This window comes from Helicoverpa armigera, chromosome 16 (assembly GCF_030705265.1).
Source record: "Helicoverpa armigera isolate CAAS_96S chromosome 16, ASM3070526v1, whole genome shotgun sequence".
NCBI lineage: Eukaryota > Metazoa > Arthropoda > Insecta > Lepidoptera > Noctuidae > Helicoverpa > Helicoverpa armigera.
This window is the reverse complement of record NC_087135.1, coordinates 3,369,857-3,396,910: the sequence shown is the minus strand read 5'-3', so window position 1 is coordinate 3,396,910 and position 27,054 is coordinate 3,369,857. Positions and strand designations below refer to the sequence as shown.

Here is a 27,054-nt window from a genome sequence, read left to right as displayed (position 1 = left end):
GAAGAAGTGGTCCTACGTCGTCGGTTATTGCTGTACTTATGTCATGAGGAACAGTTTCAACGATTTGTCTTGTCAACGTAATGATTACTTTTAAATTCCATGAAAGTCTAAATTATTCTGAGTGAGGTCATTTTTTTGTAATGTAAGAAAAAAATACATACAGCTTAAATCACACATAATATTAAAAGACCTGGCAAAAATATTATCCAAAATCTGAATATCAGAGCACATACCATTACCTCTGTATTACCATTCAAAACAAATGAAGCGAGAAGCTGCTAAAAGAATGCTCTAATCGATTTTCCAAGTTCTACCAACACTCGAACGCATTCAAGCGTCTACCTGTCAGATTAGTCTAGACTGAAGAGGGGGAAAGTCTGGCCTACAGGTTATTAAAGAAAACAGACCGGGTCGTTCCACCCAGCGATTATGGTTATTATCTCTAGAATATTCGAATTTCGAACGGACTAGATATTGCGCGCATAAAGAATAAAACGCAAAGTAATTAGGTTCTTCTTTTATATCAAACCTTTTTAGGGTAAATGGCTGGTAATAAATGGTTTGGTTTGCTAGGTAATTTGCAGATTGGAAAAATTGTTTTTGGTGAAGAAGGAAATGAGTTAGATAGATATCTAGGTAGGCACGTAGTCAAGTTAAATACCTACTTATTTGTTTTTGGATTTACCTTTAAATATTGAATGTTTAGGTGCACAATTCAATTTTTCGAACCTTAATCTCTTTTCGCGTGATTGGTTCTTCTCTTCATTGTGAATTCAGAATTTGTAAATACATTTTGTAGACAATCGTGGACACGAATCTAAATATTCAAAATGTTTTGTAAAACGATAAAACAGATATCCAAAGCAAATACTAATACATTGCTAGATAACATTTAAAATTCAAATGCTTTCAAAATGAAACAACATCGTCTGCACGAAAGAACAAACTAAGGGCAACAACCCGTAACCTAATACACGTCAGCCCTACCAACGGTTTTCCATTAACTTTACTATACATTGCACTTTGAAACCTATAGTTAATCGATCGTTCGTAAACAAAGGGAGCAATGTACCTTGATAGCGCACTAAGCATCGAAATAATATTTAAAGACACGCTATTTTCGAAATTAAAACAATGCAAGTAATGCCTAGCGTTTAAAATAAAACATTCGAATTTTAAATCCGTTCCAAATTCAATATGTATTTTTTTTTATAATGTTGTTTTAGAAAAGAGTTTGGTTTATAAGGCAAAGATTTGTTAACTCAGCTTGAAGGTTCGTTTCGTCCCACAAAGTCAATTTGTAAAAACAATATTGTAAAAGGATTAATTTTTGCTTTACCTTAGCTTCTGGTTTTCATGAAAGCTGTAATAATAAAATTATACTCCGTCAGTTAACGAGGAAGGGATCGTTAAATTTTCTCATAAAGATGAAATAGTCCAGTTTTTACTGTTTTTATGTAAATAGGTACCGGTCGATTTTATATAACCGTGATATTTTTTCAAATTTTTCGTGCCTTGAAAATTACCGTACTTCTAAGCTACATCAGGATACATCATGTTTCAGAGGTTGTATGTAACATTTCTATTGCTCCATTGCAACATAGTTCTAGAAGAAATACCTAAAGTAATCAGAATTTTATGAAAAAAAGTATAAATATTTGAATAAAGGGTTTAAGTTTGTCTAACGCAAAGTTTTTAATTGTACAATTTTTACTCGTTGTATTTAACTTTAGCTTAAATACACTTGATAAAAAAAGTAATTTTGAAATGAATACCTACGAGAATAAAGCAAACTTTTTTTGATGGCGTTCAAAAATATAATATTTAAACTGATTTTATTTTATGAATAAAAGATTTGCAATTGCAAAATTCATCATCTGCCTAGCCTTTTCCCAACTATGTTGGGGTCAGCTTGTAGTGTAACCGAATGCAACTGAGTACCAGTGTTTTACAAGGGGCCACTGCCTATCTATCCAACTCTGTTACCTTGGCAACCCAATATTGGCAAACCCAGACTGGTTGTCAGACATACTGGCTTCTGATTACCCGTATCGACTGCCCTAGAGATGTTCAAAGACAGCCATAGTTACAAATAAAGTATTTTATCCAAATAAAATACAGTTTTGTCTTGTTTTCCATAAGCAGACTCCATATTTTGCAAGTCAGACGCTAACTGTGGAGGTTTTTCGCCACTTTTGAAGACGCCAACAGAATTTCACTCGACTTGTTACAGTTAATTAAAGAGTTTTCACTTCTACTTCGCTCGGTTAATTAATTAAAACAACTCAACATTTTAGTTTAAATATTCTCGTCTTGTATGAACTCCGGAGGTTGGTTTTTGTTCTTGAAGCAAAATATTGTGAAACAAATGTTTAACATAAGTAAGATTATTGTTTTGAAAATCCTTAGTTCTAACCTTGTTGATTGACATTATTATACTTTTTTTGACCTTTTCGATGCTTCAATAATCAGGCACAGGTTGCAAGCAGGTGCTTTAACCACTGGGCCACCGCAACACTGGCTTTTGGCTTTACTTCATATATAAATAAAGTATCCTGATTCTTACCATTTCTAACGACGTACCAACAACCCAGAATTACCCTAACATAACAATTCACAAGTACTCACTAAACAAGTACCTAACAATAACTGTACAAATAACGATAAAACTTTTCACATTCTAGTTTCAATTGAACAAACTTGAACTTTGTACAAATGATAGTTTCTTGAATAGTTCTCCAGATATTAGTTAGGGCACGTCTTGCAAGTTTGCTCGTTAGTGGCCTGAGTGACAAGATCCTACCAAGTTTGGACTGTACGTTGAATTTGTCATGCTAATGTCGGCTACGTTTTGTTAGAAATATGATAGTTTGTTTGTAATGTAGCTAGGATAACTCGATTCATGGAATGGAAGAAGTAGAAGAAGTGGTACCGTGGTACCAGATTTTGTTATGTTTTTAGTTTAAAAGTGCTCAATGGTGTTTTGAGAAGCCGACCCCAACATAGTTGGGAAAAAGGCTCGGAAGATGATGATGGTGTTGGGAGATGGATATCTCCTATTGTTGTATGTGTTAATCCGTCAATGTATAATGTGATGCGTAAGTATGACAACGAGGCTAATAAGTAGCCAACTTTTACTATTTTATTCAACAATTCGAATTTCTACAAACACCAGCCAAAAAACAACACGTCCGCCTTCAAAACAGCACAATAAACATTGAATAAACACAGGCTGCTCCATTTAAGTTGGACTAGTCGACTCACAAGTCAGTACACGATGGCTCGACTCGATACCAGAGAGAAAAGCTAGAGAGCCGACGAGGGAACGCTAAGTGCAAACTCTAGTATTGTAAAACAGAAAGTTCTTGAGAATTACGTCAGCACTAGGGCTGTACCCCATTTAATTCCTCGATATTCAGTAAAGAGGTTTTAGTAATACTAGGAATAATTTTCATAATTGAGCCCGGTTCGCTTGAGTTAACTCGGGTTTTGTGGCATAATTGAGGTCAATTAAATGCCCGTCTATAACTATTATTTTTGGTTGAAAATATTTGCTGTATTAGCGAGTTTTGAAGAGCAATTACTTATTCATTTTCGTTGATTTGAAGCAGTGATACGCAGATTTAAGGTCCCAATATTTGCCTTAAATTATCCTGGAAGCAATGCAAAAATTATAGAAAAGAATATTTTTATTTTCAATTGTTATTTAATTATTTCCACGTTATAGTTTGTTTATTGCCCCCATAAAGCAATGTATTTAATACCTCTTTAAAAATAAAAACAATTTTTTAATGAGTCATGCTAACCCTAATAATGCCAAGTCATATAGAAGTTCGTGAACTAGGTCCAAGACTTACGTTCCACACACGAGCTAAAGTAAAGTAATAAAGCTAGTAAAATGTAACGGGATACTTTACCCGTCATATACGAGATTATGTTCTAGAATTAAGTGCCTACGTGATTTATTATGTTGGTACATATTTTTATTACTTATCCAAGTCGTAAAATAGGTGGTACCAACTTCACGCGAAGGTACAATCAAGGAGGATGGTTTGTCGAAAGGTTAATGCTCTAAAATGATTCGTAGTCCTTTATTAAAACGCAGCAAAAATTGCTTTAATTCATAACTTTTGCTATGGAGATATTGTATCTATTTATTTGTTCTTCAGATATCTTTTATATTTTTAAAGGATCCGTAGAATATCTGCCTTTAATAACCTTACAACTAATTGTCTTTCGCACACACATGCAAACACAATTATGATCATAACTGTATTACTATCAGCACACACACGCACACACACTCATTCACACGCTGCCATTATGTTAAAAGCTTCAATAAGACCCTATTGCCGAGACGTATTAAATTTAATTCACAATTAACGATCGCTAATGTTTCATCACCCGTATTTCGAAAAGGGTATTAGGGGCAAATGTAATATTTGTACGACTTATAATTTTAACTTGAATTTGATTTAAACCAAATCGATAGAATTATAAATTCTATAATTAGCTTATCTACACCTTTGTACTACTAAAATAAAGAGGAAACATGTTTTTGTTTGACTATTTGTATTGTACCCTAAAGGCTCTGAGACTACTGAACCGATTTTAAATGTACTTTGACTGTAGGAAAGCTAGACAATTCCTGAGTAGATAATATAGACTATATTCTAAACTGGTAAGAGAAGAAGTTTCCCCTTTCGGGTAAAACCGCAGGAAACAGCTAATCTTTAATACAGCGGTTCTTATTAAAATGTTATTTTCTATAATCTTACATTGTACCTCAATTCTCTGGACATCTCTTCAGGGGTACAGAGCCGTGACAATTACATTTATGTCCCCAATTACTTCGTTGGACCCCTGGTGCTTTTTAGGCGTGAAATTACTTCTACTGAACCTTTTTTTAATGCTTATAAATTATGTTTTTTAAATTGGCCCAAACATCTAGGTACGGAGAACCATTAAAGAGATCTTTGTTGTAAATTCAAGAAAGAAGACACTGTTATTTAGTTCATGTGCTGTAAGCGAGGATAACGTGGAAAAAAGAAAAACAATCAATTCTAAAGAAAGAAAAAACTTGCTATAAAGCAAAACTACTTTTTAAATTCAAATACCACCTCAAAGCAGACACAAAGCTAACAAATTCAGTTTTAAAAATAAAAATGGCTACCAACAAACCAATTCATAAGTCGTCGACTTATAAATTGAACGAGATAAAAGTTAGAAGTTACATCGCCGTCGAGTGTATTTAATATCCTATCGAGCGTACACCGGAGACCGGTGTCGGCAATGTCGGGAGTGTCGACACTCACTGTCCGATATTGCTAAAGTTGTGCCTTTACAAAATTGTTCCGGCTTATTTAGAAAACTATTTCGATTTAAAAGCGCTTCCTTTGTCGTTTTGATTGAATTTTCTATCAGGCTGTTTTTGCTGTCACTGATTTTCGTTTTGTGCTGTTTTGTCTTAAGCTGTTGTTTGTAAAATAATGAATTAACATTTCTATTTATAAAGGGAATAAGGTTCATTTTTAATTAAATGTTTAGATTTATTTTGTTTATCAAGAAAATTTGCAATAAATCAACTGATAAGATAAGTTTATAATTATTGTTAGAACTCATTGTTGAAGAGTAAGTATACCCATGGAGCCTTAATACCCCATGGCTCATGGTTTACGATCCAACATTTATTGCCAGAACAAAAGTTTGGGAACACGTGACGTCTTCATTTTCGTAACATATGGTATCTGCCTCTTCCATAGCATATCCCCATGAGAATAATTAGTTTTCCCGTGAAATATTTGCAAAGCTTTAGGGAGGCCTACGTTCGGCAAACGACATCAATAGATAATGACGACTTATTATCTAGGTATGAGCTTATTTGGTATTCACTATTCAGACACATCTTAAACGATAGCATAGGTAATGGTGAATAAATCATAAAGAGAAAATATGAGTAATTATTGCTCCAGCAATCATGCTTACCAGTTTTTAATACCATTTTGTTACAACATAACACCAACAAAAACCAAAAAAATATAAAAAAGACAAAAATAAAGGCGCCTAGTGTAAACACAATTGAACATTGTCGGGTAGGCACGTGAACTGAACGTTTGCCAGTTGGCACCCAAAAGTGCCATCCTAAGTACCAGCAGTCGTACAGTCGCCAACACAAGTATTTATTTTTATAGTCCAGGCTTCGTAGCGGGGTTATGAGCCCCTTATCTGTGGTTAGGAGGCATTTCATGCTGGATGGATGAGGTCAGCGTGGTTGGGTGTGTCCAGCAAAGAGGTGATTAAACTATGCGCTAAGGGTTTTTATAGTTGAAGCTCGTGGTACCTTGTATGGTTCTCTTATAAAATTGTTAAGTATACAAGTTGGGTATGGTGTTTATACATATGTTACTGTAAAAACCTGAACCATTCAATTTTCGGACTTCTACCATTTCAATTCAATACTAGCTCAATATACGTACTTTGTTATTAAAATACTCTTAAGAAAGATACTTAGATGATCTGTTCAGGTGACGTGCCCTTGCATCGTAAAAATACCTGTGACATATTTTTTTGTTTTAACAATATGTTAAGTACCTAAATATAATTTTGCTCGCTGATAACATTGAAATAAGTAAACAAATACCTTTGGTTCGTCTCTTGCATATGAAAATACGTGAGTGTGGAGCGACTCAGTCGACCCAGACATCCTTCACTCAATTCGCAAGTCATATGAATTAATTGCGTTACTTTTATAATAAAGTGAAACGTGGTCGTTGAAATGTACTATTATTTTATACAAATGGATCGTATTATTCGATAATTATGTGCTTAAAGAAACGAAGCTTTTATGTGCCTCAATTGTTTATTTAAATAATTTTACATTTCGAATTTATTTTTATCTCAATTTTTTTTAAGTTAAAATAAGTAATTTTAATAACATTCTTTAGCTGCTGTGCCCTAATATCAGTTCAATTTCTCAAACAAAATTTACACAGCCACACTTCTACCTAGAAACTTCTCCAAGAAAATCTCAGAGAAAATTAAAGTCAGGTGCATAGCTAGGAAAATGCAATTGCCAGACAAATAAAACCAGCTAGTGACGGGCGTTGCCACAAGTCCGGGAACTTGGCACTTTATGCAAATGCATGCAGATCCCGCGGACACTTGTAAGTACGACACTAAAGGATCGGGAAAAATAGGGCTGTCAGTAATAATTAGTTACGTCACTGTTAGTTAACTGGATAAATGAGGCGAAGAGAAATTGTTGTCGGTTTTGTGAGAATGAATGTTCGTGGCTTTAGCGGAGTAAATAGGTCAGTTTTTTATTCTAGAATAATATTAAACATTGGGTCAAAGCTGCTTACGCTCGAAGAGTATTTAATAGATGAGAGTATAAATTCATCTCATTTAAGCATTACCACCAAGAAACTGAATTATTCGCAATATCTTTATATTCGTCCAAGAGCATAACATTTCAAAACAAAATAATATCATCATAACCCTCTATTTACACAAATAAACATAAACAAATATCCTTCACAAAAATACACTTGACCCTTGTTGACGTTCGAGTATAATATATTACAATTTGGGCTGTCAACAGCTGACAGCCCTGCGAAGTCCCGGGCTTGGCAAGTCCCGTACTTAAACGTCCTTAGCAGTCGCTCCCGCATTTTTTACTTACACGCTCCTTCAGTGCACAACTCGAAGGGGAAATTAAAAAAGAAACTCATGCACAGACGGAGCGAATGTCTTTTTAATTTGGTTTAAATCGGCGACAAGTCACGTTCTTGTTTAACTGCATATTGTAGACAGATTTATTATTTTTGGTGTAAAATGTATGTGGGATGTTTGAATGCGGGATATCGTTTTCTTTGGTGGATTTATTTCAGAAGATACTTATATTATGAAAAATGAGAATGATTATTTAATTGTACTTTTTCAGTCAAAACCTTGTATTCAAAAATTCCTTTTCAATACCTCGCAATATGTCTATTATCTCGATTCTAAAGGCAATATTCCACAGTTCCGTACATAAATCTCCCTAAAAATATCTATTCAGTACGTGCGGCCTCCACGGTTGACTCCTTCTCACCTATAGATTCCTCTCAGACATGATAAATGGAAGCCTCTGAGTGTCGCAACGCGGGGACCATTTGTCTAACCGCCTGAATACTGCCACCGAAAAACTTCTATATTTACATATTCTACCGTAAAGCTGCCAGACATACCAGGACACTTTAAAGCGATATTCCCCACTTAGCCTCCAGAATTTTAGGAAAATAGTTTCAGAAATATAAAATGTTCAGACGCTTTTGTGGGAGCTCTAATGTCTCGTTACTTTAGAGAGATATTTCATTTTTTGAAGTACGCACCATTTAACTTAATGGGATAGCGGGCACAAACTCCATAATAGATTGGCTGAATTTTGAAGTTAAGGTTGCTTTAGTAAACTAATAGAGAAGCAGTTTTGAGGAGAAAATATATTTTTGCCACTACACTTAATACTTGATGACTACATCACTGAAGCTCTTTGTGACTCTTGATAAGGCATTTATTTTACATCCACTTACTTTTCTATTCATATTATTTCCAGCAACATAAGCTACCTATCTCAAAGTTAAATATTCCCCGCTATATAGCTTTGCGAAGTTTCTTGCGCACAAGTTACGAAGCCTTTGCAAGGTTTTAATTTTTAAAACAAATTCCTTTATGTAGTTCAAGCCGATAGCCTAGCCTGTGGTTATTCTTGAGTTAAAATTTCGTTTTAGTTTTTAAATTTTCCTGAGTTGTAAGTGGCTTGTGTGCCGGAATTGTTCTCTTGGGTGAACCTAACCTATGTTTTATTCTTGTAGACGTGAAGCCCGAAGGTAATATAAAGGCTTTGTATAAATGTTACGTTTAATACGTAAGATATGAGTAGCAGAATGAGCTAAAGCGTTGTAAAGATATGAAAAATGTTACGAGTAATTTTTGAGATCGAATTTTGAATAATTATGTTTCTTCTAGGAAGAAAATATATGCAATATATTGCAGGAAGAAGCAATATTCAAGCCCAAATAACTGTTGAGCTCTTGTAGAATTATTTTGGATATTCTAGGAATCCTCTCATTGTTAATTGTTTTCAGAAATAGTAGCTGTATCAGAGGTTCCAAGTATTTTAAGAGCTTCGTGCATGTTTAATGCGTTCCCAAAACTGTTCAATTTGCGGACTGTTTTACTTATGAATTCTACTAAGCTATAAATCTTCTTAGAACAAACATATGCAGTATTTGTTAAGGAGTATTTACTGTGCAATTTTAATGAACATACATTGGAAATCTTAAACTTGACGTGTACATACAGTAATTATATATGTAATTGCAAAAATAATATTCGTTTACGTATGTGTATAGTGATTATCCTTAAACCGCTTATATTCATACTCGGAAACTGGCCATAGGTAGGCCTACGTAACATTGTAGCCTAAGGTTTTGACTAAAACAGCGGCAAAGAAAACTAAACTATCACTGATCCGAGTTGAAGAAGGTTTGGCAGCTTGCAAGTAGCCCTAGACTTAGATGGTTTCCACTCTTTGAAGTTCTGAGTTCGGCATGAGTGGGCAGCGAAAGGCTGATATTGATGATACAACCTATTGTAAAAACGACACAACTTATAATAAAATACGAGATAAGTAGGTATTGTAGAGTATTTAGTTAGAAAGTTTTTCGTGAAAGGTTTTATTTATTATATTTTGGTGATGGCCGGACAATCATTTTAAATTCGTTCCATGAAAAATAATAGATTAGGATTTTTATACTGACGTTGTCACTTCACCTCCCGAGCTCGTACAATAAACGTCGTAATCTTAAATCAAGTTTTTCATTTGAGCAAGCTAGTGATCTCCCGGTCCTACAGTATCATATACCATACTTAACAATTTCAATTAACCAAACGACGCACTATAAAAACACCGTTACACGTTAACAATTTGTTGTCTACAAACATATATAAATCATGCTGAGTATCAGTATATCACTCGTACGAACTATAAATTAATTTGATCGCCATATAAATTTTATGGGAGGAACGAACTTCATTATAATTTTACGAGGGCTATGGAAAAAAATCGATGCAAAGTGCGTAGGGAAATTCGGAGGGAAATTGAGGCCAGGTGGAATGTAACTGTTTTACTGATAGGTAATGCTGGTAACGGGAATATTTATGTGGTGGAAGGATATTTTGTAACTTTGTAGGGCGGTGGTAATGGTTAAATGGAGTGAACCGGCTTTTAGTCCCATTGATTAAGGAAATTGTTTTAACCTACAGTAACTTCAGGAATTTGTAAAAGAAACATAAACATACATGCCTCATATATGTCTGCTGTGAATCTAAAATTGTTGTATCCGACTCGTTTTACAGTGCCGTAATATTTATGCAAATAAAACCAGTCAGAACCAAGTCAGTGACTTATATCAAGAAAAAAATAAAAAAGAAACAAAAGACAATCTAAATATGAAACAAGTGTCACCTCTAAAGTTTGACGTGCCAATAGAAAACAAAAGAGGGCGCGTTAAAGATATTGATTTCCCATCAATACAGCGAATGTGTATTTGTCACGACAAACTTGGAGGCTTCTAAGCGAACAAACTTGATAACTTCGGCCCAATATGTGCTCAGTAACTTTCGTCAAACTAAGAAGAATATATACGTGTATATACCAGTGTATATACCTACTTATATTCTTGTGGATTCGGGATTAAAAGTTTCAGCTCACTTGATGACTTTCAACTTCTAAGTCTGTTCGTAACAACAACAAAGTTTTGGAGCTACAGTCAAAAATCAAAATATAATAAAGTAAGTCCGAAGCATAATTGTTTTTGTTCTTTATTTATTAAATTAAATATGGTTTATGATGTAAATTAAACATTGTAATAGATTTTATGTACATTTGGTGCGGGATGTATCTTTTTCATGGAAGATTATTACACAATGTTACGTGTCTTCGTACTTGACTGTACTTGATACTTTATCGATCTGGATTCAAGACTTGTATGGCTTCTATTGTCACCGTTCTACACTACGTTAGCTAATAAGAAATCAACCACTGTGATGTTCTTCTTTTGATAAATTAGTAATTGCAAACACTGTTTTCAGAAAAAAAAAAATAGATTCATACACTATTCATCGCTATGGCCATCTTTCAGGGAAACCCACAAAATTGAAAAAAGAATCGGACCTTTGACTTTCAACACACTCACATATAAAACTCATGAAAGAATCTCCAAATCCCTTATAAAGATAGCCATAATACCCTTTCAAAATAAACTTCCACTTCAGCAAGTATATTTGCGTACCTACCACGTAGGTATATAACAAATAGGCATGCCGTCTCTATGACAATTCGTGCCTACATAGTGTAGATAGGAACCTCCTTTCACCACTTTCCGGGGCGCTGGCAAAGTTGTTGAAACTTCGCCTATGTACTGTCTTACTCGTATATATATATAAGTATATTATATAGTTGTGTAGGTGCTCGGCTGTGAAACAGTTTGTCCCAATTGATTTATAGAAACTTGGCGAACTCAAGCGTTAGTTTTGGTCATGAGAATAACGTGTATATGTGAATTATGGCAGGATATCTCATGTGTAGTTCAGTGTATTTTGTAGATATATACATATATATGTAAAATATTAAGTCTAGTGTATAAATTACAGACCGAGAAATTAGTATTACCGTAAAACGTGGCAATACAGCTAGTGTTCTAGGCAGTATCAAAATGTACTTTTGTAATTTTAGTAGGTAACTTAAAGAAAACTAGAACAAAAATTAACATCAAGAATCCAGTCGTTATCTTCTGAATATATATATAAGGTAAATTAATCTTCATAAATATGTAGACATGTAAACAAAATAATGTTGTTCATTTATTCTCGAACGATCTTGTCTCATACCATTTTTTCATTACCATCTTACGATAAATAAACAATTTTCTCGAAACGACTAGGTCATGAGACATTCAAGGACAATAAGTCCCTAATACACCTATGTATATAGTAGTTAGGTAATATAAATAGATAGGTATACACCTTATATACCTGTAGTCTATTAGGCTTAGCAGTATATCATAGAAGTGGGACAGTTAGTGATTAATGATGATACATCATACGGCTCATCAGAGTAATAGAGTTGTGCCGCAGTTCTACGGATAGGAGTATGATAGATTGATGAAAGTAAGTCGTAGATAGAAGAGGTATGATATAAATTATATATCTGAGGTTGGAGTGCATTTCGATTTATAAAATGACGTAATGTTATTAAGCATACCTATTAGGCAGGTTTTAGGAGAACTTAAAGAAATTGAAGGTCTTTGGCTAGTTTTGTGATGGTCGACGAAAAATTAAGCTGTCAAAATATATCAGAGGGCTACCGTCAACGGAAAAGCCTAGAAGGACATCATCATCGGTTTCATAATCTTGATCCATGACACAGTATGACAAGAAGATGTTTTTTCGATAAACGTTCGTTAACAAATCGAAAGCCCAGCTGATTCCAGCATCCCTTTAGAACTCGAATAAAAATAAATAACTCTACAATTACAAAAGAATCACTACAAAACGAAATGAACAGCGAACCACCCCTCGATGGCAAACAAATTTAATGGCAGCAAAACCGCACACTGGTAACAATATTGCAAGAACTGATTGAATAACAACCCTTCAAAAGTATTTAACGTAACCATATCACCCCGGACGGAAGGCTGTAGGTATAACACGCTCCCCTGTGCTGCCGTGCTCTCGGTACTAAGCGTTTGGCAGATAGGTACAGAAGGTTTAATACTGCATACATTTAGGATGAAGTCAACATAAGTGGTCGTACCCAGGTCGTAGGTTTATGATTTTGCAGTAAAACGTTAGCTATGATATAAAGTCTGCCGTAACACACTTTTACTTACCATTTAAATGCTGGTTTTAGTTACCCTTGATTGTAAAAAGCTAATTTAAGATGAGTCATCATTAAAATCATCATCCTCCCTCCCTTATCTTCCCTTATCCCTTATCTTCTGGCTGCCGTCATCTCACAGGTAACATTGTTTCTGGGCAAGTCGACTTTCACGCAATCTATCTATCATTTCTTTCGTCATCGTTAAAGACAATTTAACGTATTTTGGCTACGATATTTAACTACTGGAAACTGTTTCCAACGTCAAAAACTAAACTAATTTAGTAACAAAAGAGTGAGTGAACCTTCTGAACAGTTTGTTGTACAAACCCGGCCTACCAGGCGTGCGGCTCCGAGGAAATCCAATTGTCACCCAGATTAACACTCTAGATTGTGGTCGCGAAATAACTCAACTTTTACTTATTTTTAAACTAAGTGCCGCTATTGGAGAACTGACTGGGGATTATTTTACTAACTTTTTTATCTTTTTTGAGCTACATTTAATGACAAAAGCAGTTTTATGTAACTATTCTATGACTATATTTTATAGGTGAATATTGAAAAAGTGTTGCAATAAAATTGGGCACAATAAATGTTTTACGATTGACTTTTATTGCTGAAGTGATTAAGTATGTTTCAGCCTATATACACATTTATCAAGCATGTATGATATTGCGGACTTTATGACATTGTATTACAGATACTCTATTATCATTACTAAGCATCTATAACATTTCATACAGGCATATAAATAGATCCTATTCCTCAGTTACAATACCTAATACAGATCTTCCGTGAGCCTTTGAATACACAAGCATACATTTCCCTATTTAACCGTAACTACACTGAGTTCACTGACCTTTATCATATGTGCTCTGACGAGTATGAACCTTTCTTATACATACAAATAAGAGATACGAATGGTACCATTATAAGAATGTCACATATTTTTCCTTAGTACTCCGAGTGTACTAAGCAAACGTAATACGTTCTGCAGAACTGTTCGGGGAAAAATATAGTAGGAACGCGTTAATATAAGAGATAGAAAAGAGGTTGTGTTATGTGCGTTGAGAAGAAAAAGATAGCGTTCTCATTCTATTTTTAGTTTACGATTTTTTGGGTAATATATAGATCTTTAAGACCATAGCTCAGTAATTAGGCTCATTAAAAGGAACACGGGCATATAGAAACAAATGAACCTAACTAAGTATGTGGAAGTTACAAATTGTCAGCCTTGTCTCAATCTTATCCGTAAGCTTGACAAATTAACTTAATTAGAACAAAACATAGCCTTTATAAATCTTAGATGTAATTGGACAAAACAACGCTGGAAAATAGCCAATATATTTCAGATATTATTATCTATGAAACAATAACTTGTATTGAGTCTAGTTGTCCTAGAAATAAACGTGTAAAACATAGAAGTTAAAATTAAATAAGTTTTCATTTCGCGAGATAGTTTTTAGACAATTGATTTGGAAATTGGCACCTATTTTAGTTTCTTTCTATATTGCTATTGTTGTCCAACAAGAGACAACTTTAGAATTTTCTAGTACGCTTTTGTTTTTAAAATCTCGCTGTAATTTCGAGACGTTGCAATTTTCCAACTGTTGTAGAGCGATATTACATTCTGTCAAAGGAAATTATGATAGCAATTCTTGTGTTGTAATGAAAATACAGAGATAGAAGATGTATTTTATCATTAGCTTTGTTATTCACACCATTGGATCTCTTAATCTTTATTGAATTTTGAATAGTGTTTTCCGCTTCCAATTTAATTACCTCTAATACGGCTGTATATATCAGTGTTTAAAGTATATCTAACTATCTTTTTTAGTCATTCAGATTTTTCTTGGACAAAACACCCCTTAGTACTCTGATGACTATCTACAAAAACAACCCGACTATAGGTACGTCAATAACTACTAACTGGTATTTTTCTTGAACATTGGCAATAATATATTTTTCATAATCCATTGTACGATATTTTCAGTTTTCCTACTATAATCTAACCATGTTCGTGTTCCTTACCTCGAATGACATTCATAATCTTACAAGCATTTGCATGACACTATACAAGATCTAACTCAACGTAGTCGAAGCGCAGAAGCAATACCTACATACATACGTATATAATTCAGTCTTCAGTTGAATATTCAGTGTGAAGCCTCCAACTCGAAGATACCGGGTAATGGATCTTTTTTGTTATTTTAATCACGTCCCGTAGAAAGCGACACTCCTATTAAATTAATTGGATTTTATGGGACCTCTCAACATTTCTGTTATCGTTTGTTTTCAGAAGTCAGGACGAATTTACAGCGAAATATTTAATTAGATATTTTGTAAATACTGAAAATCCCACTGATTTTGTAAATGTTGTTGTTTGTGGGTTTGAATATTTGGATGTTTGTTACAATCATGGCTTGACATCTAAACGGATCTTGATAGCTTATCCACGAACGCAGGTCAAACCGAAGGCTGAACCAATTGTTAACAATAAAATTAACACCATTTTAATTCCCATCTGGAAACTCTCAATTTAGTCTGAAAGTAAGCATCAGTGTCAATAATGACCGCTCCATTAGAATAATAGCCAATTAAGCTAATTATTTGAAGTACCTTTTTGTACCGCAATTATCAGCCGATAATCGTATTACCGATATCATGTTACGGCTGTAACAATTTGAATTCAATCATCATCAGTGACCTATTTAATGTCCTTTGGGCAAACCCCCCTTATATTAATAGATGCGAATAGGAAAAATTTAATTTAATATCTTCTTTTAGAACAAGCGAACAGAAACCGTTTAATAATATAATGAAAGCTTTGACAGACAATAACAACGGCGAGGTGACGTCACAAACACGCTTCCATACAATAGCATTGTTGGAAACTTTTCAAAACCCTCAATAGATGGCGATTCGATCACGTTGAAGTTTCCCCCTTTACAGAATAAAACAAAACGTTCAATTTGCAAACACCATTTAAATTATTGGATTACAAATTCAAAATAGGAATTGTCCTGTTAAAACGTGCAAATTTTGTAGTCATTAATCATGGTATAGAGATGTCGCTAAGGATGGGCGTCGGGACATCGATAACTCAATCAGCCACATGTCTAATAAGTCTATTAGTTTGTGTTGAGGTTTGTTTAGCGCTAAGTGTTCCATTGACAACGTAATTGATAGGAGATCTTCTGACAACATTGAGCAGTTTGTTGTTTGCTGCTGTCGTGTATAGTGTGAACCCAATTAACTTGTCGTAGAATTATTTGATAAGCGCCCTTAAAAGGTTGTAGCTCCTCCTGTGTGAAACTTTTTGCAAAAGGTAACTTCGTTAATTAACAACTAGACTAAGTATCTACCATCTTCAAAGAAAATAAATCAGCAACATTTTCCTCGAAAAACTCATAAATTACACGAATATTACTAGCAATAGTAATGAGCGTAGCTAATTCAATTAGAAGAAAACAGCCAGGGCATACTAATTTCGTGAGAAATATTATTTTACCGTCTGCGAAGGAAGGTAGGCACTGATGAAATGAAAATGGCTGACAAAAAACATGGAGATTTTAAAAAGGTTTCAATATTTTGTAGGCCCTCAAAAAGTGTCGTAACTAATTAATATCGATAAGCTGACCATGACATCTCTATTCGTTGCCACCGTATATTTTGTGCGTAACACGAACCGTATTGATTTTATGTGCGCGCGCACCACACCCACGGCTGGGGGTTGGGGCAAAAAAGGAACAAGGGTGAAGCGACGATTTGAATCGAACATTTTTATGAGGGCGCTACAATCCCTAAGGTTAACACACCGAAGTGTCAGCCACCGAGACTGTTTGAGCAAACTTTTTAATTTACGACAACAAAATATGAAACACGTGCCCGAGTTTTCGTAATCCTATAAAAATATGGTGGCTCTGTTGATTCCGCTGTGTTAATGGCAACGAAATTGAGGTAGTTAAAAGGCGCAAATAGTACTTATGTACGGTTTATCGCGCGGGGTTCACGGCTGGTGAGAGAAAATGTAGGCCTTTTAGCGATTCAAATGTCTGGCAACTAAAAAAAACAAATGAACGAGTTGTTTGTGCAGTACATTCTAAAACAACTGAGATACAGAAGCACGTGTAATAGAATACAAGAAGTTATTCTATATTGTTGCAATGCGCCAATGGGTAATACAATCTAAATTACAGTCTAAGCCAATATACGAGTATTGTGGTAGCTACTGTATTCCCGCTGGAACCTTTAGTCGAACTTACAGTTATTGTTATTTAGAACTTTACCGCTACGAGAACTTAAATTGAGTTTTAACAATGAAAACCTCTATTGTGGAACATGAACTATGATTATCCTGAAGTTTTGGATAGAAACAGAAACATACAAGAAACATGCAAGCGTGTTAAGAAAAAAAAATATCTTCCAAAGAAATGACAGTCGGTTCCGAGAAAGTTCCTAATTTGAAAACACATTACTGTCTATGTAATTCTTGGCATACGTCATATAAAGAAAAAGAATTCAACATCATATCATTTGCTAATTTCCAAGAAACCATATAAGCTCTAGCTTCGATATAAAATTGTATTTTATATTTACAAAATTAATGAATAAGGCATCTACAGGAGATTTGAAATATTAGGGCAGAAAATACCCAACAAATTAATTTTTTGTCGAGACTGCTAATAGGTAATATTTTAAGGTTTATTTAGGCATGTATTTTATTACGGTCAATATTTATAATGAATACACTAATTTCAGATACCCTTATTATCAATATTGAAATTCTTTATTTATTAGCTGTAAAAATGTTTAGTGGAAGGTGGGTGTATATCGTAGGAATTTGAAAGCATTTAAGCTCAGCGTTTAATATAGGCACAGGGATACTTTAAAAATACCTACTAGGTACTTGAAATATTTGTCTTAATGAAAATACACTACTCACAAAATTTTTGTGACGACATCCTTACGTAATTTTTAAGAATATGTATCTCCAAGGAAAATTATCGTACAACAGAAAGAGTACCAGCAAATGGCAGACTCAAGCTTCCAGTTTGAGATCTGTCTATGCCTAAATAAATATGTAATTAATCTTAAATCCTACTAATATTATAAATGCGAAAGTTTGTATGTATGGATGTATGGATGTTTGTTACTCTTTCACGCAAAAACTACTGAATGGATTTTAATGAAACTTTACAATAATATAGCTTATACATCAGAATAACACATAGGCTACAATTTGTAAACATATTGTTCGAAATACTAAACCTGCGCAGACGAAGTCGCGGGCACCAGCTAGTACTAGAATAATCGCACAGAAACGAAAACCGACCATGAAAAAATATCCCTTGTGAATAGATACATAAACTTTTTATGTATTCATAGTTATAATTTTACTACTCTATATACAACAGCAGTAAAATTGGAGCTGTCATTTTACTTAGCTAGTCATCTCGCTAGATTGTCAAATTATTCCACGTGCCACCTAAAGACAAAATATCTCAGTTATTAAAATAACTGTTTTATTCACTCTTTGTTTTGCTTATCAGAGATTCTCGTTTGTTTTATCGCTAGCGACTAAGTAAAGCTAGTTTTTTGTCCTGAAATTCAGCTTATTTTTTCGAAGCATCCCAGATTCATCACAAATACTCTTTATTGTGAACGAATATAATATATTGTTTACTAATTCATTTCTACTTATGAATTGATTCAACAGTTTTAGATATTATGAGCATGTTACTAAAACTACGCGAGTGAAGCCCTATTTCAGTCACTTTTTATTCGACTTAAAAAAATACTTTTAGCTGTACTTAAGTAGATAAAAAACTAACCCTACATAAAGTAAAGTCAGCTCCCTACAATATCTACTTTATGTACCGATTCTTCTCCCTCTAAAAATATGGATTTACCCTTGTCTCCAAACTTCTTTAGACTACTAAACCATTATTTTTATACAAGCAAAATCTCTGCTACATATTCATGAGTCATAAGAAACCGAAAGTACGCGACTTTCTGACACTAATCAGATAACTTAGTACTGTCTACGCAGCTTAACTTTTAAATGGGTAGGGCGGGACTACAAGTTCCGTCATATATTATTCACACATGACTTTTTGACACTAGTCGGTAAGGTCGCAAAGATGACAACTATGGCTTAAGAGAACCATATCCAATTTGTATACTTCGACCTACTTTTGATGGGTTTATAAAATGGTATATGAAGGTTTGAAACAAAAGAGATACGATCTAGCGTGTATTTTTCTCCATTCAAAAAATGAAAAGTGATAGGAATTTCTTTAGCATATGTAGCATATGTATTACCATGCGTATGCTCGTAGAACCCAATACTCTATAGTCATTAGTTTTTATCAATTTTAATAAATACTTATTAATAAGATACAGGGACTATTTTATAAAACATTAATAGGTATCCGTTACGTTTTCCGAAACCTTTTAATGTTTTTTTTTTATGTACACCTCATTTGCTTACAGATTTTCATCATAAACACATCAAAGCTAGAACTCAAATCAACTATCAGATAATATTAATCCAATTTCCATAGCTAGGGCTGTCGCCACGACCTTTAATCAAAGGAACCTCCATATTTAAATAAATTAAATACGACCACCCGTGTTATCAAATCCATATTTTACCTGAGAGATTTAAAATTTAATGAAAATACCTTTTATTATTTTAGTTCAATTAAGTGTGACCTTCATTGAAGCAAAGTGTTGAAGTTATTATTTAATCAAAGGTTGATTTTGTAAGTTACGAACACTCAGGTATGATATGCTATCTATCATTTGGCATGTGCAGAATATAAAAAGGATAACTCCTTTGTGCTGGTATTTATCGTTGTTTGAAAGGCTATTTATGTATCGCTCAGTGACATGACAGACGCTGCGGTCATAAACGAAAATAGGAACAAAATTGTATTGTTATCTTCAACCCGTTAAAAATCATTTGAATGAGGTAATTAGAGCATGATCAAACTCCTGCTTAACTCCTCAAAATCCTTAAATGGTTGAGCTTGAATTTTGTGAAATATAAAGCTGTAGGCTGTAATTCCGACAAACGCCTGTCCCTCGCTGCAGTTGATCGACAACCTCATTTCCATTCTGTGACTATTGACGCATAGCCACCAGCCGATGCCACAGATGCGTAGGACTTAATTCCAGCTTAATGCACTTTGAATCAACCAGCGACATTAAACCTTCAAAGTGTAAAGCAGATAATTTATACAGACCAGCCAATAACAGAAAACAAAGCCAATTTAAACTAGCAGTCAATTCATCACCGCAGTACCAGTTAATATAGTTGGCACTACACTGGCCAATCACAGCGTAGGCTTTACGTGTAAAAGCTAAATTTATCGCGTAAAGTACGACTGATTGGCTGCCTGAGCGATATATCGGTGGCCTCCAGTAATTGAATAGCTGCCCGCTGGGATTTAAATTGATTTTCTTTTGTTTTTTTTTTTTTCATTTTTTATTTTTAGAACAACCCTTTTCTATCTTTGTGCGGTGGTAGTAGCGAATCTGCAATTTTTTCAGGTAAGTTGTAGGCTGGTAAATGGCATCTATATAAAGCGCAGTTCCAATGTACAACAAGATCAATTGTGTCTCTCATATAAGCATAATAATATTTATCCCATTGCCCGATTGATCCCACAGCCGCTACCAGGTGACTAGACACGATTGCTTGGAATATTTTATTACCAAGGAACATAATTAAACAATGTAAAAAAATAAACAAGATACCACACAATATAACAAACTTACAACTAGCAAAGAGTCTCGTCTCACCACCGTCTCGTAGACTGTGCAGACCATAGTGAGACACCACCCTAACTTCGTTAAATCTAGACATTGTCCCTATTAGAGGACGCGAGTCTATTCCAATCAATTTATGTCCCCTAGCGTATAGTTTGTACGTGAAATTGGGTTTTATATTAGTTAAGAACATTGTACTACAATTTTACGCGCATACTGCATTTTACGCACAGGCTTCTAAATTAGACCAACATTTTCTCCGTTAGATGGAGAAAATGTATTGAAAAGTCACACACACGCGTGTTTCGTAGACAACTAATAGAATAATAATTAAATAAAAGCTTTTACTGATTGGGTATCTCATTCAATTTTCAATCCTATTTTGTTCGGTATTAAGTTTAAAATTGTTAACGACTACGTAAACTCAATTTATTATCGACCTATGTCATCGCATTGGTTAAACCTTTGATAATATCTGAACTTTTTGGTCTAGACTCTATCTTATTTATTTAATTTATTAACGACCGACCCTTAAAGGTCTAGTGGTGTTATGAAAAATTTACATTAAAAAAATAAATGTGGGTACTATTATAAATCTGAAATTCTAGTTAGTCGCGAAAAACCTCGTTATTCTCTCGATTTATTAGTTAAATTATGTTTTCGTTTTATACATGTTGTGCAGAAATAAAATCTTCGAGCTAGCAATATTTCATTTTCAAGAAGCTTTATTGCATAAAATGAAAGCTTGGTGCATAATATAAAAACTTTAAGCTATTAAGTATGAAAGCTATTGAGTATATTAAAAGTGATGTGTTCTTTATTATCTATGTTCAGCAAAGAGTAACTTAATTACTGCTTATTATGTGCAATTAGTTTTAGGTTCTGTATTAACAGGTGTTAGGTAAACTTATTTTAGTAAAACACTAAAAACTAATGCAATGAAGAAACATGATGATTCGATTTGAACTGTCGGAATGTTGCCCTTTGAGTCATGCATGAAACAAAAAAGACTGACAATTGTTTCAGAGCCAGGTACTAAATGAATACTAAAATATTAAGTAATAATATTCTATCAATAATTTTACCTCCAAAATATGTGTCGACAGGATTACCATCGATTCTAAATAACCTAACTATAGAATGTTTATTGAAACATTACAAACTGTAAAGTTATTCAAAATACATTTAACCAAAAACGCATTCAAATATTCGTAGGTATAATTCCACCGTGTATGATCAAGTAATTCAATATGGCTGAACTGAATTACATTCCAATGACAGCTGTCAATATTATATAATTGCAATATATAATAATGTTATGAAAGCAAAACTAGTTATGTAGAATATTATAGAATTAAATATTTTGTTGTCCATAATTTAATGTTGTTGGTAATTGATAATTAATAATGGCGTGTTTTGTTTTAATGTATTTTCGATTGCATTGTACAAATTTTGTTTTGATATTATTTGGTAATAGGCAGTTCATACGTTTACCATTGGAACTACTACCGTGTACCCGGAATAAGAAATAGTTTGCAGCTTTTTTTCAATTATACAAACACTTCAGCTTTATGATATTAGTGTGAATTGTAAATTATACGATTGACATAAAATTGTTGAATTTGGTTCTGAATATATTTGAAGGTTTCTTTAACAATGGATTTCTACGAGGGTTCCAATATTATTGATAACATTTCTCAGTATTTTACCTTAACTGAAACAAGTGTCTAAAAGATAAATGATTACATTAGGTACACAAAAAATGTCTAGGTCCCATTCATTCACTTTGTTAAGATAGACTTTCTTAGAAATAATTTTACTTATTTTTACTGTATTTTATTTTAAAGAAAAAAACGTTATTCAAAGAAGAATACAAATATATACAAGATATTATTTGTAATTTTAACTTCAAGTTTAATTCGTTAATGTGGCTTGTATTATAGAAATAAAAATTGAATAAAAGAAACAAATTACTTATAAATTGAACCTATACATGCCAATAGTGCCTAAATGCTTTGGCGATTTATACGCATATAACGTAGAGAGATATAAAATAACAATATCAATAAAAAAAACAACTAACAAACGCTGAAAATCATAAACAAAACGTAAAACAAAAACACCAATCATAGACTAAAAAAACTAGAGCCATATAAATCAACTGGAACTCCATGCAAATTGGTATGAAAACAAATTGTTTACGTGCCTATAGATATAGGTACCTATGAAATGTCACTAGAGCCAGGAAATTGGCAATTTCAGTGGAAAGTGCCAGTGATGCTGGCCTGTATATTCTGAATATTTATAGTTCAAAGTATAACGCTTAATTGCTGTTACAAAATTGTTAGGTGCTTTAAATTAATTCTGTGTTCGCTGTTGAACTGGAACTGTCCGAGTAAAAGGTATTTTTGCTTTTTTAGTTATTGTTTATGTGATGGTGAGATTCTAGCACCGGCTGTCGCTGAAAACCAGCGCTGGGACTCATTTCGGGTCGCAGCATTATGCTGAGCTAGGGCCGTATTGCGCGCTTTAAGACGCATATTTTCCCCTTCTATCATTATTTCTGTATAATGTGCCTAATTTTAAGTGTGTGTATGCGTCTATTGTTGCGCAATAAAAATTATTTTCTTTCTTTTCTTTCTTTACCAAAATTGTTGGCGCAAAGCTAACAAAAACGTGTAAATCCACAGCTAAGTATAGCGTGTAATGTGTGCGCCCACTAAAGATGCAATTTTCACAGGTCCATACACTACGGTATTAGTACATACGTTACGATGTTATCTCATGACTTCATGATGGTCAAAATGTAAGACACAGCTTAACTTATTTAACGCATACAAAAAATTCTCGCTCGGGCTTAAAATAGTTTTAATAATTTTATTACAAGCGTTTTTTTTTTTCAGTAGCAATCAGAATTGTAAGGGCGGCTCGCCCACTATAAAATGGGGCTTTTAAAATAGACAAAACGTGGGAGTACATAACACCCCCACTTACGCCTTCATCAGAAATAGAAGTGATTTTAGTTATGTTGTATTTATTGAATACATACGTATGTACTAGCGTAGAAGGCAAGTACATATTTGTATAATATATCATGAAAATTTACGGGACACTAAAACTATTTTTTTTTTCAATTGACACTATACACAATAATAGGCAAGTTTTTTTTCAAATTAAGCGCGCTCTCTCCGCCATAGATACAGCATAGTCAATCCATCAGAAATATTAATTTAGCTCTGTAATATAATTATATTCAGCAAACTAATAACGTAAAGACGGCCTTTTGTCTCGATTTATTAATAACCAATACAGCTGCTCTATAAAGGCGCCTTTTGAAAAATTTCCTTTCGTAACATGAAAGCCAAGTCGATATCAATCAGAGTTCCCTATATATAGGTTAATGACGTCAATCTGGAAATAAATATGGATCTTCCCTTTCACCTTTATAGTAAAGCTTTTATGGTACTTACTCGGTATGCGTGTATCATAGAGAGACATAAATATGTTTATTGTTTTGTGTCAGAGTGTATAGTTATTTCAGTAGTGTATAAGTAACCTACAATTGTTGTGAGTAAGGTAAGAAATTAATACAAAATTATCATTATTACAGTATGAATGAGCATATTTTTTTCTAATATTTTATTTACATTTGGTGATGTGATGTCCTCCTAGACAACTATCGGCTACGGTGGCTGTTCTCATGTAAGGAGATTAGCCAACTGCGCAGGACATATTATAGTGCACAAGCATTTGCAATACTAAAGGCCTGTGCCAATTTGAAAAATTATTTCTCTGTTGTGAAGCTATAGGTATTATAAATAAACGAGTAACATAGGCTATATTTTATCCTGATACGAATAGTTGTTCCCTCGAGATGTGAAAAAACTGCGCGTACGGAATAAAATAATAATAGTCGATAAATATACCTAAAGTTCCGTGTACCCAAAACAAAAGCGAGTAATTACGAAATGACGTGAAAGTTAACACATAAATAAAATACTTCCCAAACTTGTTTAATTTATGGAGTAAGCAACCTTGTGGGGATCAAAATATTTAGCGGCTGTAATAGACATTCTTATGTATAAAATAGCTCTATCAAATTAATGTACGGTATTTCAACTAATTGGACTAATAGGAAAATTGACAAGAAAATACGTTTTGATTTGGATAATTTTGTCTTATTTGATTTCATTTCATAATTAACTATCCGCGGTTTTACAAGCGACCCTTAGGAATTTTTACCAGTAATATAGGGAAAATAGGGAATATAGCCTATGTTACTCGGAAAGATTATAGCTTTCCAACAACAAATAATTGTTTGAAATCGGTTCAATAGTTTTGGAGTCTTCAGGGTTTATTTATTAGTATAGAAGTAAAGATAATGCCCTTTTTAAGTACCTACCATAAATCAGCCCATTTATATGAATAATGAATATATCTATATGTGCTTTAATTAATCCAAAATTCTTCTTTCTACAAGTTACCATTAATATTCAATAAATACGGGCGAAGCTGCATACAGTCGCTAGTCTGGTCCTACTTTCAGCATAATCCTATAGTAAGCTCATACATCATTAATATGAATTTAGACGTGCCCTGTATAATTGCTACGTGATAAGCCTGACAATTCGCGACGATCATTAGCAGTATATTATTTACTTCGCATCACGTGCTTCTGAATATATGCGGATTGTAATTTGCTAATGAAGTTATAATGATGTTCTCAACGTCACTCTATGAAGCCTGAAGGGTTTCCTTACGGGGTATCCCAAAAAAAATGTATCAAATAGTATTATACTATTTTTATATTTAGGGCTTGATGTGTTATAACACATCTTCAAAAATCGGACAAAAAAATATCAGAAAAGCCTCCTTAGTCAAATTCATTAGGACCTCTACGTACATTTTTGACATAAGAAATAAATGATAAGTACCTAACGTAATTTAAAAGACCGAGCAACACATTTGAACTTCAGAACATTAATCACAAAAGATAATAGAAGAAAAATCACGAATATCAAAGTTATTGCAAGCAAAACCACTGCATTACTCTTCCTCAGAGATTTCACACAAGGCGACGACCGGCGTAACAAAAAGTAGATTCAGTTTTTGTCGCACCAGACCGTGGAATATTCTATTAAGGGAATATCATAAAACTTTTTCCGCATAATCTCATGCATAGTGCAGTGCTACGAACCGCAGTATCCGCGGTATCCGCCGTATCCGCAGGTTGGACGTGATCCTCATGCACAATGTGGATCATCAACGTTATGTGTCTGAATCATAATCTCTTTATGTAGGTCAGTCGGGGCATACACTGATGTTAATGGTTTAGTGTGATTGTCATTTGTTTTTATCTTGTTCTTTATTTGATTGGGGGCTGTGTTATGTTTTTTTTCTTTGGCGTTATGAATGAGAATGCCAGTATTCTACTCAACTAGTTTCAAAACAATAACACCAATATTAGTAAAATAAATATGTTTAAGAGTAGCATAAGTCTCTATGTAGTCTCTTATTCCAAGAAAGCGCTTTGACATTTTATACGGAACGACAGAACCAGTATTCACATTTGCAAATAAAAATATCCTTTATAACGAGAGTAACGTATTCCACGCACTATATGGAACACTATCTATTGAGGCGTGAGACGCATCCACAATTCGGATCATCGTCTATTATATCCGCGTATCCGAATATCCGAAAATATAGGTCGCGGCTTTAGGTCACCGTTTTTGGCTGCATTGCGGTGAAGCCAGTATTGGCACGAGGTTGCTTAGCTCCGAAACTCATCTAGGTAATAGCTTGTCTTTTATTTATCAAATTAGATTAAAACGGGGCTCAGTAACTGTTTGGTTTTATTACAGGTAGTAAAGAAGCGACGGCTGTATCTGTATCTCTGTGTCGACTTTGTAAATCGTTAAACTAGAGTCGTGGGAAATCTGCTGAATGCTCGGAGGAAGACAGCAAAATATTTTAGTGAAAGTTCTTCAATACACTTGAACTGTGAAATAAACTAACCTTTTTCAAATAAGTGATTATCTTAACCATGAACCGGCCCACTTTGAGAGACTACATCAACTCTATTGAAAATATTAAGCTCCATATACAGTTAACGTTCCAATTATTGCAATATCAGCACCAAAATACTACGCAGCTCACAGAACTAGATTTCAAACTAGTGGTGCACTAACGTTGAACGTGATGAGAAAACTGAGCAGCGATAATACTGGCAACATTCGGCGCTTTCCCAACACTAGCCTAACCTAATGTTACATTCAGAGCAGAATAGGGATTTAACAAGCCAACGGTAGCTGGATTTCGCATATAAACTGAAGATACGTGAAATGGAGGATCGATTA

The 27,054-nt window shown here is 33.9% G+C and overlaps 1 protein-coding gene across 4 annotated transcripts in view; it reads right to left on the bottom strand.

The window, feature by feature from the left end:
* Nucleotides 1–27,054, bottom strand: part of LOC110384524 (amyloid-beta-like protein) — a 121,315-nt gene that overhangs the window by 11,760 nt on the left and 82,501 nt on the right. The gene's annotated exons all lie outside the window — the stretch shown is intronic.